This window comes from Plectrocnemia conspersa, unplaced genomic scaffold, assembly GCF_051122295.1.
Source record: "Plectrocnemia conspersa isolate PC_06_02 unplaced genomic scaffold, ASM5112229v1 ptg000012l, whole genome shotgun sequence".
In the NCBI taxonomy this organism is placed as follows: Eukaryota; Metazoa; Arthropoda; class Insecta; order Trichoptera; family Polycentropodidae; genus Plectrocnemia; species Plectrocnemia conspersa.
In genome coordinates, this window is record NW_028277176.1 from 1,670,290 (window position 1) to 1,686,658 (window position 16,369).

A 16,369-nucleotide genomic window follows, 5' to 3' on the forward strand; every position below is an offset into this window, starting at 1 on the left:
ACTAACAGTATTTTTCATATTAACATGACTGCATAAATTATATGTTCCATTAAAACAAACAACTATGCAATGTTGTTTATTAAAATTAAAATTCAGGTTAATGTTATATAATATATTTTAACCAAAAACTGTCAAGTGGAAGATTGAAGTGGATGCGACGGCTTGAAGTGTCTCAGATATAAAATTCAAGTTTTTTTAGGTTTTACTTGAATAGGTCTCAGAAGTGTTCTCAAAGATGTGTAATTATATCCGTCGTCAAGTGGTAAAGTTACATTTTGAAGAGTTCGGTTATTCAATTGCTTACAGGCTCTTGAACAATGTTTTAATTAAAAAAACAAACACTCACAGAAAGGGTGTTAAATTTTTATTCTTAAATGCGACTTACATATTAGTTTAAAAATATATTTTATTTTAAATAAAACTAATAATCAAGAAGCGCATAATTTACACTATAAATATATAATAACTTTAAAATAATTACATACTTTAAACACCTGTAGTGAAACAGAATTTTAAATGCTTTTTAACTATTCCATACACTTTTAAATGCAGCAATGTATTATACTAAGACATTACTCAAGTGTTACATTATTAATATTATATATGTTTACCATAAAATATTTAAAAGCACGATGGCACAGAAATTGATAAAATAATCACATATTGCGAAACGTTTCGGCTGACTGTGCAAAAGTGTCAGAAACTTTGTGCTTTGTTAAAAAAATAAAATAAAGCACTGTCCCTTTCGGCTCGGTCAGCCGAAAACTTGCGATCGTGATTTGAAGAAAATGTAAGAACACTGAGTAAAAGGACCGGAGAAAGAGGGTTGACGACCTCTTTGAAGAATAGTGGAGAAAAGGTCGATCTGAAGAAACGTTAAAAGGATTGTTAACACATCCCACAACAAAATATTTAACTGATATTGACCCTATCTGTAAAGCATATTTTTTTTAATTGTTTACATCCATAGCATGATTTAATATAAATATAAATAATCGCTGTAATGATATAAAACACTAAAAGTATATACATATATATTAAAATAGTACAACGACAAAGAAGAGAAGATATAAATAATAACACATTCACATGTGTATCTAAAACTTTATATGTTTAATACGTTCAAGTTTCTTACAGTTCAAGCAGAATCTGTCAAAAGTTTGACCCAGTTACTTTTGTTACTGTCATTGAAAAAGTTAATCGTATATAATGGTATTCTTCTTGAGACAAGCATTTTACGTGTTTGTACTAATGTATCATAAAATATACTTCTCAAACACAATGTCACTTTCCGTAGATTGTGTAAAATACAAAATAATGCATATGTTAAATTCCCTTTATATATTAGGGTACTCCAATTAAATAGACGATGGCAAGTGAATAATGGGTGGGTTTATATTCCAAGTTACGTAAATAGGGCGAGTTAATCGTTTGCAGAAAAGATTAAATACGTGGGTCTCGTACTAAAGACATTTGTATTGAAATTTATAGCAAAGTAATTTCTACTCATGTAAATTGTGCAAAGTGAAAAACATAATTTATTTGAGTACCTAATTAATATTATTAACGATTATAAAATAATATATGTTTAGGCATATACAAAAAAATCATAAGAATTAATGCATTGGCCATAATAATGGGGCACCCCTTAAAATGGTGTGTAACTCTTTACAAGTGCATAGTCTGATCGAAATATTTTAGCAGGTAGTTTTAACTGTAATTCTGAGAACTATACAAAGGATTTTGTCGTTTTTAATCGCTCACTCGAATTTAAAAAAAATATTGCAGGTTAAGTTGTCCAGTTTCGCTTAATTTGTCGTTATAATTTTTCGGTCTTTATTTGTCGTTATAATTTTTTTATCATTTAATAATTAATATTGTATGTCTATATTTTTTTGGCGTTATTTTAAATATTTTTTTTACAATATAAAAGTCATTAGTAAGATTATCAACAATAAAACAATTATAGTTAGTCGATAATATAATATTACAGCAGTTCAAAGAATTTTTGAAAATACGTCGAAATGGGTGCAGTAAATCTGGTTAAGGGTAAAAATATCTACCCTTTATGAAGATTGAAAAATTGCACGCTTATGTGATAAACCTGCTGTGGATGATTTTTTGCAAATCATTTGATTAATGTATAAATGCCGATAACCCCAAAAATATAATGTATACAGTCTTATACTTGCAAAAATCCGTAATTGACCATAAAAATGCGTTTAGAACGCATAAAATAGACCTATTGAGAGAAAAGCTGACCTTTTTTAGATTATAGAAAAATAACGATTTAGAATATGAGTAAAATATATTTATATACGTCAGATAACGTGCACTGTTTTCGTCGTCAATGTGACGAATTGTGTGAAATCTAAAGCGGCAAATTCCGGGGGTGCTTCATATATTCCGGAATGAAAGGTATCCACTTAATCGACAGAATAGTAAAAGCGATGGATTTTAAAACTGATTTTTTAACGTATTTGTCTAAATTTGGACTGCAACTTTGTAATTGTTAAAAATGTTATCAGACAAAAATATTAATTTTTTTATTAAATGTTATAAAGCAATAAAAAAAAATATTAAACTGGCTAAAATATTAAATAGTCCCTAATTAAGTCGGCATAATATATATTTAAGCCATAATTAAAAAAAATAGATTTCAATGCTCAATGAGTGATAAAAATAGTATGCTATGATGAGTTAGACCACGAACTCATTGAATTATTGATTTAATTTATGCTTTTACGTGCATTAGAGGTATTAAAAGCACAAGAGGTGCAACAAAATAATAATATTTTACACAACAACTGCTTATTAGTAAAAATATACGATTTTAAAATATTCTTACACCACGTGATGTTTTTAATTATTGGACAAATTAACTTGTTTCATAAATTATTTTGTTTTTATTAGTTTACAATCTATTTCTACTTAATTTTTATATGTGTTATAGCAAAATAAACATTTCAAGAGTTTTAAAATAATATATACATAAATATATTAAAAATATAATACATATTTACATATGAATTATGATGATTTTGAAGATGACGTGTTTTTTTTTGTTTTACAACTGCACGTCTGATAATAAGATTTTTTCCATGTTCAAAAAATCTAAATTGAACATAAGTGTGGCTGCTATCAGAAACTTTAATTGTGTGACGAGATAGGGATGACTTATCAGCGAAGGCTCTATATTTTGAAGGTTATATATTTTTTTTATATTTCGTACCTAAAACTCTCGCAAAAAAGAGATCTTAAGCGTCAATCGTAATTGAGTCGCTCTGAGGTCAGGCGTAAGAATCGAGATTCACTGCCGGGGCTCCGCCCTTGTCCGATTGAGCTTTCATTAGCATCTATATAACTACGCACGGTGACCAAGCCATTAAAAGTCTTACGCCTTCTATAGAATAGCCGCCACTAAAGCACTTTCTAGTGACCGCAGCGACAGATAACGCGTCACCAGAGAGTCTTCTTCCCTGATACTGCGCAATATAGTGGCAAAATTTAAAATGCAACAACATAGCTTGAACTTCGTTCCATTTTGAACGACACTAAATGCTTTTTAAAAGCGTATGTATTAATCATTTTTGTAGCTATCAAGTAATGTAAATGTATCTATATATATAATAAATAAAGAGTTGCTAGTAAACAAATAAATACAGCAGAAGAATCTTTGAATCTATTTATAATATATTATTAAAAAATGTTTTATTGTATATCACAAACAATAATAAAGATGCAATTAAAATATTTTCTTTTGTAATATGTAAGATCAAAAGTGTAAGATATATATATATCAAAAAATAGACTTACATTTAAATCAGTGTTTAATAAAAAATATAAATTAAGTTTATTATGACGAGAATCTTAATTTAAAATAAAGCTTAGCGTTATAATGCTACAAAAAATACATTTACTTATAATGAGTTTTTTTTCTGATTTAATATAAAGCTCTAAATTAACTTTCTTTTAACTTAAAAACTTTTATAGCGTTTGCGATTATTTTTTTACAAATAATTCAGCATTGCATGTAAGAACACAATCAAGCACTTCACAGTCCGTGAGTTTGAGCGACACATGAATTTATTCTACGTAATATATTATATGTGTATACAAAAAAATAAATAAAAAACTTCACAAAAAAGTGCGTTGAAAGAGTGATTTTTTTTCTACACACAGAAAAAAACGTCGGATAACAAAAGGCGCCGTAATTGATTTTAGGAGGTACCGCCGTCGAGGGTAGTAGGCTTGCTTGTTCCTTCCACCCTCAGATTTTGAAAAATTCTCTTTGTCAAGGGTGTATCGCGGAAGTAGCTTCCGCCATTCAATCACGACGACCGGGAAATCGGCGGAAGCCAAAGGGAGAAACAAGAAAAACAATGGGCGACGCCGTTTAAGTGCATGTCTCCTTTTCCCTTTTTACGGCCCGTAAACGATAAATTCGCCGTTCGTCGGCGACATACACGTGGAAAAAGTTACCGGTACAAACTTTTTCGGTAATAAAATTAACCCCGCGCCGGCCCTGGCGATGCGACAGCATGTGGAAAGTTTCACGTTTGTTCGGGGGGAAAGTTCATATTCACTTTCGTTAAAATGCAGAAAATTCTGTATTTTTTAAATTAATAATTTTAATAATTTTAACAAGTACATACCCGTTTAAAACCAAACAATTTAATATGAAAACTCAGTTGAAATACAATTTAATATCCGAAAACTAGTTATGCTCACAAATAAAGAAATGCGCTATAACGAAACGAGTAACGACCAACCGTTAAGTAAGGGAGTTATGAGATATGATAGTATGTGGAGCTCTTATTGCTTTGCATTTTGCTATGACATTACGAAGCTATAATTGGACAGCGTCTTTAGTACCCCGGGTATTTTGTTTTGATTTTATTACCCCTGAATATTTGTTTTGTCTTTGTTAAACCCAGAAAAGAAAAGACCAGTAAACTTCGAATATCGTGCTTTTAATGTAAAGTAAATAATTTTGTTATCGAACTGGATGACATTTTTTTTATTCAAAAAAAGAAAATGGAAAGTCATTAAAATTCGTCATTACTAGACTAAGCACATTCACAACTTGCAGAAAAGTAACGATTAAAAAGTTAAATAAAAACAGATTATCTTATCACAACGCATTTTTATCGCAACAAAAATAAAGAAAAACGAGACTGTAACTAAGACCAGTTATTAAATAATACAGTATAGCCATTTACCAATTGTGAATAAATCATATTTTAATCTATTAAGCTTTCGATGAAAACAGTTGCTAGAAGTGTTAAGTACATTGTGAGAAACATCAATAAGCAATTCAATAGCAATTTGTTTTGGCTTCGCCCAGTTTTTTTTTTTTTTTAACTTTTTAACTTCTAAGTCCCTTGCTAAATCTATGTTTTCTCAAAGCGCTTTGGCAAATTATAACAAGTGCACTTTACGAAATAAAGAATATTTTGTATAATAAAAAGTTTAGGTGAAAATAATTACAGTAAATATTTTTTTGTTACTTTGTGGGAAATATTTTGATATATCATGTGTTATTGAACCAGTCGTGTCACCGATAAACTTAACTGTCGTCAGTTTCGTAATATTTTTCACAGAAATAAAGGCTGAATAATCTGATTTGTTCTACCCTATAGCAGTTTGATGGCTCTGTCATTGTGAAGTTTTATCGAGAATTTTTGAACACAGAGAAGCTATTGAAATTATGCTCTGCGAAAAAATCTGTTTTAACTTTAAACAACAAAAAAAAGCAGTGTTCATATATGAAACTTACACAAAGTAAAGTAATTTCAACGAAAACTGGGTTGATTGTGTTAATGTCAACCTGCTTTATGTATTTCCAATTATGTTAAAACAATATGAGTAAGTGAAATCTATATTTGTATTTGATAATATATAATATATTTTCTAAGCTCCAACTGAAGTTTTAGGTAAGTGCTGAATACATTTAGATATTTTAAATCCATTTGACTGTTTTAAAATACTTCCACCTTACTTTCAATTGCAAAATGATGCTAAATGGCAAATTCCTAGAAAAGAAACTGACATTAAACTGAATTCTCTGAATATATATTACATGTTACGAATATGATCAATTATAAATATACCCATAAATGAAGTAAATAAAATCACATTTGCAATTGAGTGACGAAATTCGAACCCCAGTTTAATAAAATGACATATAAAAAAAATCATTATTTTTATAAGAAAAGCTTATTACTAGAGACACGTATTTCAAGTCTGATTGTTCACATACAAGATTTTATAAAAGAGAAAATTTTATGACCTGTTCGTTAAACCGCTTTTTACATTACTTTTTTTGATACAAGGCTGCAATTAGTTGAAGTATTTAAGACCCTTTTGAGATGGGTTTATAGCTGCATAATTATAATTGAAAGAAGACTTTTCTTAAAACCCATTAGATTATTTTTATTATAAGTTAAAGACAGAAGGTTTGTATTTTATATATAATACAATAATAATGCAAATATTGAAAATTAAAGGACTCTCTGATATGCTATAAATTACGCTAAAAATGAGGGGTTTAAATAAGAATCCAATGTATGGACGCTACTTAGCACCAAAAAATCCCATTAAATAGTGAATTGCAAATTGTAAAACCTAAAAATGACTTCTACATCCATTGTGTCGCCTTGTGTTTTTATTCCACATCGGAGGCAAACACGTCAGAACTGTCTTCGCTTTGATTGATAATCCCACATACGCCGTGTCCATAAACGTACAACATGACTGATGATATGTAATAAATATGTATCTAGACATATCTATAATGTACAATACCTACGTATACACACAAAATGTACGTTATATTATTCCGAGTACTTATAAATACACGTGATGCAAATTTGCAAGGTATATGGTCATAAATAGTTGCCCACGTGAACTCTGAATATTCATCTGGTAAAACACAATGTTTACAAAATAGTTGTAAATGTAACGGCGCATTAAACACCTCGTATATCATTTTGTGGGGACAATGATTGAAATCGTTTTGGATGTAGATTAACGAACTGCTTGATTTATTGTATGTATTATATGCGAAAGGGTTATGCTAAAAAGTTTCGGCATTGTTTTGCCTAATTTATTGCATTATGAATAGTATGTAAATTACGTTATTACAATGAGTTTTTAATTATAATAATTTATTTCAACACTTTGTTCTCACTTTTTCTGTGCGAATTTATAAGAGCTGACAATTTCACAGTAAAAATATTTTATTAAAAAAAAATATTTAAAAATCCATTTTATGTAGAGAAAAAAAAGAATCTAGTATAATTTGTATTACAAAAAAATATATGCTTAGATCATCAAGGTCTTCTTCTTAACAATCTGATTATAAGTTTTGTTTTTAAAAAAACTTTCTACTAAAGAAAATATTGTTAAAATAAATAAATTATTCTACATGATTTTTTCACTATTTTTCTATTCTAGTTCAATTATTTGTAAATATTTCCTGGAACGATGTTGAGTCACAATTACATTGCGATGTCTAAATATATATTATTCAATAAATATAATTGAAAAAAATATATAAGTACATAATGAAATCGATACAGTTCTGATATCATGCCTGAATTAATTGTGCACTGATGTAACGATAAACGCATCGATTGTTAAACATCAACAAATAATTTCACACTCAATTACAGCACACAATAAATCAACTTTCACTCATATGCAAATAGTCCAATTACGCTTGTCACACCAATTACAAATATAGAGCATTTTTTACAATCGCTGAGACTCCCACGCTCTTTCGCCTACTCGCATAGAGACAGCAACAATCGTAGCTAATTGCGTAATTAGCAAAAAACCGATGTGATCCGACGATTACTGATCACGTGTCATAGTGCCGATGATATTACAACGTCGAATGGATAATGCCATATGACGAGAGAAGGTTCGAGTAGGTGAAGGTGGGCGGACGACTTTCGAAGGGCGCAGTGGGCGGAGAGACCTCTGCGTAGCGTTAGCTCGGTTCAAACAACCATAACCATTAAGTTAGGCGATCATTTGAGGTGATTTAGTAATAGGATCTGATTGAAAGGAAACCTACGACGTTCATTTCAATGAGGTTACGCGTGTCTATCTCTCAAAAAAAAAAAAATTTATTATTGCTCATAAAAATAAACATTACTATTATATTTGTATTCAAATAATTGTATTATTAATGTATTAGGAATAAAAAGAGAATATGTTACAGATAAAACAAAGATCGAGTCTAACTCTTGGAGATTATACGTGACTCTTTGACTGAACCAGATTTGTCAATCGAAGTGGAAGCGGATGTTTATTTGTATATAAAAAAAATATGTTTGTTTAAATTAAGAGCTGGATGAAAGTTTATGCTAACCTAATCATTTGAAAAATCGTAATAAATCTTATAAAAATCTTAAAATTTTGATTAATTGTCGCTTTAGCAGTTTAACACAGTAATATATTAAAATATTAAAAAAAAACTATTTTTCATTCAGGGGTATCTTTAGAAAGTAAAATTATTAAGGAACATTTTTACTCCTGCAAAAAATCATATGAAAACACTTTTACTTTATGGTTTGGCAAAACACATTTGCGCTAATTTGAATATGAAAAAATACGGGCTTATTATCGTAAGATATAGAAAGAGCTTTTGACACGGTATGGCATGACGGTTTTATTCAAAAACTATATAAATATCAGACCATTGACTATCTGATTTACTTAACTGAATTATTACCTATCGATATCACATAAAATTCTAGCTAAAGTTCTTTGGGACGTTTTAAAATAAAAAATGTACCCTAATAATATAGTTATTGAAAGAGTCAAATATTTAGAGAGGTGGAAAATTTAAATTGACCAGAATAAAACCGAGGCAGTTTTATTTATGAAACATAGACAAACTATACTACCGCCATTTTAAAATGTAAATCGGGGCAGTAAATTAAAATGAAATACTTGTGTCAAATACTGGTGATTACACCTGGAGTCTAAGCCTAAATTTAACACATTTTGAAATTTCGCTCTAAAGGCTTGCTGCAATCCGGCTTTTAGACACATTAAATAAATAAAAATGCGCTTACTACAAAAATTAAAATTTAATTAACAAATTTTTACATATGCTTGCTCGGGGTGAAGTTGCATCAGTACCATTATTTTTTTAAATATAATGAATTTAGAATAAAGCTGTACAAGTAAAATAGAATATTTTTTAACTACGTAGTTTAAAAAATCGCAGTAAAGTAAAATTAAATACTTGTGTTAAATATCAAGGATTACATCTAGATTCTAAGCTTAAATTTAACAAACACATTTTGGAACTTAGCTCTTAGCTTGCTGCTAATGCAGTCTTCAGACACATATTAAATAATAATAAAAAAACGCGCTTACTACAAAAATCAAATTCTTAATTAACACATTTAATATATGTTTGCTCGGGGTGAAGTAACATCAATACTATTATTTTTTTCAATTTATTTAATTAAGAATAAAGTTGTACAAATATTATATAATATTTTTTATAGTACGTAATTTAAAAACTATCTAACACATATTAACAATCAAAGAATATTGTCATTTTCTACTTGAAAATACTATGAAAATATTTTGCATAACCACAACAATCTTATGTAACATAGATTACGATAGAAACAACCCTTAATTTGAATATAAGCACAACATACTAAAGCACACATCGCTTTAAAGGCCGAAAGGCACATTTCAGTGGTTCCAGATCTATATTTAAATATATTTAAATTAGCACTTAATCCATTGTTCTTTTTGCTTAAACTTAACGACAACTGTAACTTAGGTACTTTAATTGAATATGGAAATAACTCTAGTCAAGGAAAATGCGTCAACGTTAAAGCTAGTGCGATTTTAAAATAAAATTAGATGATTGCCGTATTTTAGGATAGTAATATTTTATAACATGGATTACAATAAACGCCATAAATTATTCCGATCTATTTAGTGGACTAATACGACAAACTTGGATCAAGAAACGACCGATTTGATAATTTATTTAGTGGCTAATGACTACCGCTTATTTAAAATATACTACGGGTCAAGCATTTTCAGTTAACAAAAATTCTTTGAAAAATATATAAAAAAGCTTTTCTTAAAAAAAAAATACATTTCACTAAATGCGAACCACGATTGATTTTCAAAAATTTGGTTTATATATAAAAAAATCATAAAAGATATAAATCTAATTAAATATATGTAATTTAATTGTATTTTTATATATAAGATTTTAACTATCTGCGCTGTTTGTAACAATTAAGAGGTCTCCATAACAACCAGTGGAATAACGGAAAACAAAAATACGATTTTTTTAATTTTCGAAAAATACGATCATATTAGTTATGGATTTTTGATTATATATACAACACAAATACAGCACATAGTATGTGTGTGAAAGGTGTTAAATTTACGGTTTGCTTGCGCTTCAAAAAGTCCTCGTTACCGGCCCAATAGTGTTGACACAATATAGTGAGGTTACGTGTATTTGGGGGTTACGTGTTTGGGTTGTTTGTCTAGATGAGTTGCTAGACTAAAATTGGTGATATATCGTACCTTGGTTGACCCGCCGTTTGTCCGCTCAGCAACCACAAAACACACAGTTAACAACGACAATTCCACTTTACAACAACACACTCGGATGTTTTGTCACCGTTCTACGAGTATTCACTGTCCCCTTATCGCGTCACCTGGAAACAAACATAACAAAAAGGTGAATAATACGGAAATATACTTCTTATCCTTAAGCAGTAACAACATGTATTCATTATACTAATTGTAATTGTAAGAGTAGTCTAATCTTAAATGAATAACTTTTGTACACTATTTGAAACTAATTATATTTATTAAGTCATAAATTTAATTGAAATATTAATATTTGTTGATATAAAATTTCATTAATTCATTGATGATAATATTTATACTTACACAACTAAATACATGATTTAGTTTCTACAATATACAAATTTAATACTAAGATTATATAATTAGATTAATATACAGCTGTTTTAGTTTTAGTACGATTTTTTACAATGAAGTTTCTCTTTTTTATATATTTTTATAAATTAGAATGTCTTGATGGAGCCCAGCAATGCCTCGAATTTTATATTATTGCTAAGGTTTCAAGGGTTGTGTGTGTATCGTGAAAGGCTTCGAATAGAATTTGAGGTATTTTAATTAAACTCTCTGTACGTCCAGCTTACAGGTTTATTGATTGGAAATAAAATAGTTGTTTTAACTACAAATTAGCTGCATCTGATGAAGATCGATATTATCGGTGTCCTTGCGGACCATATTAAATTATATGCGATACCAAAATATTGTGATTATGAAATGTAATGAAATTATAATTAAAAATAATTATGCAGTTCATTTAATTTTTTTATATATAAGTAAAAATCTTGGTTTTTCAACTAATTTTTTTTTATTGTAATTAATTTACAACACAAACTTAATATGAAATTCACTAAAGCACAAATTTAGAACTAAATCTAAAATTAAATTTTAAAACAGATAAAGAGATTATCTTTCACATCAAAATTTTTGTCATATATTAATATATATGTCGATTATAAGGTATTATTTTTTTGTTTTAGTCGTTAAATAAGATTTTTTTATGCTAAGTGTAACGCGTAGCTTTTATAAATATTTTTAAATTATAAATAACATAAATCAAAAATAACTATCATCTTTAACTTTTATCTAGTGAGTGTAGATATGTTCATAAGAATCGACCATAAAAAATATGTATGATATAAAAAACCAAAAAACATTTATATTGTAACTTATAGCAAAAATAGAATATTCATTTTCAATTTTGTAGCAAACTTATTTTTTTTTTAAATTATTTTTCGAGAATTTTTGAATAAAATACAATATGATGATTTTTCATTTCGCAATAAATCTAATAAAATGTTTTTAACTAAAAAATTAAATAATACTATTTTTTTTATTTTAACTTTGAATCACTGCAGTTTTAAAGATAATTGCAATGCGCTAAAGTCACAGTTGCATTCTGAGCAGGTAGTGAAAAAAGAGCAAGGATTTCTGATTAAAGCTTAGACGAGTATATAACATGTTGGTACAGATCCGTTGATTTGTTTAGGAACGATGTTGAAATTCGAATTTTTAAAATCAATAAATCTTGAGAATTCTCCAGAAATTTAGAGCAATTTATTGTGAGAAAGACTTAGCCACTTGAAGCTTAATGTTAAGCTTTGAAATATAACAGTATGTACAATTTGTCAGCGTGAAACATCTAAAATATAATATAATAAACTATGAGTAATATTTATCATATTTATTATATCTTATAAAAAAAATTTAGATATTAATTATATTTAATAAATTAATAAAAATATATTAATAATTATAAATTAATAAAATGTCGAATATTTTTTTTTATATTCATAAAATTATATTGAAAAAAAAACAGTATTAAAAACCATTGATACGAATCATTGTTATACATAGGTTTATTTGAAGGTCAATTTAGATTGAGCAACACATGCATTATTATTTTTAGACTACAAGCTAAGCAATGACGTTTTTTCTTTCAATGTTTGAAATAAAATACTCTTTTTTGTTTTTTTGGAAGAATTAGGGATTATCATATAGCATTTCGTACCATGCGGTACGTCAGGACACTGATAATATCGATCTTCGCCCGAGTCGCAGCTAGCTCGTAGCGATAAAATTTATTATTGTGTCCATGGAATATTTCATAGAAAAGAATAGCCACGACTAAAACAGCATTGCAATAACTAATGATGCAAATCAGTGTATTTTTACTGTTTTATAATATAAGGCTCACTTTAAGTGTTTTGTCTAACAAATACTGCATGTTTATTTTTAAACATTAAGATATAGTATGAATTCTCTTGATTATTTACAATGCTTTTTTGTTATGGGGAGGAGGGGGGTTATCGTTTAGCGTTTCGTACCATGCGGTCCGTCAGGACACTGATAATATCGATCTTCCTAGCTAGTTCGTAGCGACATAATGGTTATAAATGTATTCAAGTATAACAATCGAAAGCTTATGCAATAAACTTTGAAAAGTTGCCGAGTTTTTTACCATATTTTTTTAGCAATTAATACACATATTTTTGTAACAAACATAATTGTACTGTGTATTAATTATTTAAACTATATAAAATAAGTTTCGCGGATTACAAGGAGTGAAAAATTAGATTTTTCAATTTAATACAAAATTATTTATAAGATCTTGTTTTTCTTAATTTGTTGCTTCATTAACATATTGCAATAAATTATAACCATTATCAATTGGAGGTCCAAGTTACTAGTATCAGATAAATGAATATGACTTGCGTGACTAAATGCATATGAAGCGCCTACTTAAAAGCGGAATCCTCCTTGGACCCCTAATAAAACCATTTTCCGGTAATAATAGCTTTAGGAACGCAATTTTGAACAAGACTTATACCAACAATCCTTACAAGTAAATTAACAAACTAAAACTTAATAGGGACCTGGTAAAAAAATACCGAGCTAGTTATTAATTGGTTTCCATTAAACAAAATGGATTGAGTAGGCAATTACGTTACGAAAGCTACACAGTTAAATAAAGAAACTTAGTGACATAAATAATCAAGCAATATAAGACAATATTAAAAAATATATCTGCGACTGAAGCCATAAATTATTCTCTCTAGAAAATAACAAAAAAAACAAGCAATTACAAATGCACATAACATCCATTCACCCTTTCAAAGCGGATGGCTTCTATAGGTGTCATCAAAAAAATCGCTAATACTCACTGGGCACCTAAATGTGCATTAATCTTTGAGCCTAATGATTTGGTCATTTAGTACATATAATTTAAGGCTCTAAATCACTTGAATTTATTGAACCAAAATATTTTTTAAAACGTGGCATGAATAGGTGTCTCCCACATATTAAAAAAAATCGAAATGGGGCGCAAAATTATCAGCTGTAGAAAAAGAGTTAAACTCAAAAATGTAAAGTGGGCAATAAATATAGTTTTTTAACCATTTCCAGCATCATGTCTAGTAAATGAAGAACAAAAAATAGTAATTTATTAAAGTACAACAGCAACGCGATTTCTCTTTAAAGAAAAATAAGAGGAGTTAATTTCATAATTAAAAATTACATAGGCTTTAAAATACCTTTGGGCATGATTTACAAACACTTTCAACGCAATAATAAGACACAATGAAAGATAGCACAGGTTGTTCTTATTTAAAAACCAAAAGATAGCTCAGTAGACGTGAAATCTTACAGGCCAATTAATCTTTTTCATATTTTTAAAAATGTTTAAGGAAAATTTTGACTCCTATGAGTAATTAAAATTAAATCATCAGTTATAAAATTATTTTTATTGTAAATTTAAAACCAAATACATGTAAGCTATGCTATAAGTTTTTAGAAAGATTAATAGTTGAGTTTTTAATGTTTATCTCATTATTTGTAATTGGATACGTTTTTCTTAAAATCTGTGCTATTTATAGCAACATCGCAATGTTGCGAGATATAACCTTTTACACAACAAAACTAATAATAAATTACGCGAGACGCAAACAAAGCGATACTTTATTGATTACTCATATCTGCGCAGTATTAAGTTACATTCGTATAATATCGGATAGCTCATGCGTGAGTAACGGAGGATATATTATCCCATATCTGCAAATAACATATAAAATATGCACCCACGTTTATAGGTATAATATTTGAGATTTTCTAAAATTTCTCAGAAACTCAATTATGCTTATCTCTCGTTTGCATACCCACAATCTAATCCCATAGCGCGAGTGACGCACGAATCGAAAGGTAAACATTAACACACCTGGTTAGGCATTGTAATGTAGTATAGTTTTTATAGGGAACCGTTAAAATTGTGATACTGTATCAGATGAGAATTTAGCTCCGTCGTTAAGCCAGAGGTCGCCAAAATTGGCACATAAAAAGGACAATATCCAGGCGATACTTGGGAATATGAATCGATCCCCGAGGGGCCGTAACTCGCCTTTATTCTATCCCCTAAAAGTGGGAAACGCGTAATTAAATTTAGACATTTGCAGGAGGCGAATTCCATTATTGGAAATGAATCAAAATTAAATATCGCTCGGTTCAATGTTTCATTAACGGTATTTCTTACAATGGAATGTAAAGCGAATGTGGAAGAACGCCAAAGGTGTGAATTTGAATAAAAAGATATTATTAGTATCTTAAATTGATTGCTACAGGATCAAAATTTAAATATAGATTTAATATGTGGTTTAATATCATCAGTGTGCAACGTTTAATTAACTTTATGAAAGTGGTTAAAAATAACCACGCAGCAGGCAAACAGACACATAAAGCATATTTTTTTGGATAATTCTGCCGCTTCATTTTGTAAAAGTTGAAAATGTTTGTTTGGAAAAGCCATCACGTATTCACACTCCGTCGGCTCGTGCATATTCATAAGGTGGGATTTAATGGTTTTCGGGAGAAGAGAGAGGTTTTCACAAAGAGGTATGAGGAGGGATTGGATAGAGAAAAAAACATACTGTAGGTACATTCATATATATGAACTGGGGTATTACCGTGATACTTTTAGTTCAACGAGCTGAAATAGATTGTTTAAAGTAGTTTTGACATTACCTACTACATGCAGTAGATTCATATATCTCATAGAAAACAGTCGTTATTTTTTAATTTAGCATAAAAACCATCTAACTCTCTTTATTTACATCATCATTAAATGCTTTGTGCCCTGGGAAAACAATGATTCCGGACCTCATAATAAAAATTTCTTTTTCTGTATTTTTAACATTGTAATATAATTTCTGAAATAAATAATAATAGGTACAAGTTAACCCTTTCTATGCTACAAATAAATTAGCCATCGTTGCGACATATTTTCAGAAATAATATTTTATGGCATTAAAAATTATTAAAAATATCTATTCATAATATTTACTTGATAATTAGTCGTATTTTCTTTGCTGCTTATTGTTGCCATAAAAGCAATAAAATCGTCACCTTAAATTCGGAGCACAATATTTCGTTATACTGAGATCGGTCTTCGTTACAATGAAAACATTTTGTATGAATGTTTTTCAGGGACAAGTTGAAGATTCGTTATTTCAGTATTCGTTACAAATATATTTCACTTTTAAATTTATTATAAGTATATTTTTTTTTCGTTATTTAAAAAATATTTACACTGATATTTCTTCATCAGTCTCTCACTCTCTCTTTAACAAATTTAACATATTAGTTTAAAATGGATGATGTAAGAACTTTTCTATACAGTAGAAACGCTGAAGCAATAATAATGTTTATTGAACCGATAGTAGTTAAGAAACTTCAT

At 28.7% G+C, this 16,369-nt stretch overlaps 1 protein-coding gene across 20 annotated transcripts in view; it reads right to left on the reverse strand.

The window, feature by feature from the left end:
* The window catches only part of LOC148227917 (uncharacterized), a 463,346-nt gene that overhangs the window by 217,697 nt on the left and 229,280 nt on the right, over positions 1 to 16,369 (reverse strand). For all 20 annotated transcript variants that reach the window (XM_088200610.1, XM_088200599.1, XM_088200607.1 and 17 more), the window contains one exon: positions 10,585 to 10,718. The gene's annotated coding sequence lies outside the window, so the exon portion shown is untranslated. The remainder of the gene's footprint in view (positions 1 to 10,584; positions 10,719 to 16,369) is intronic.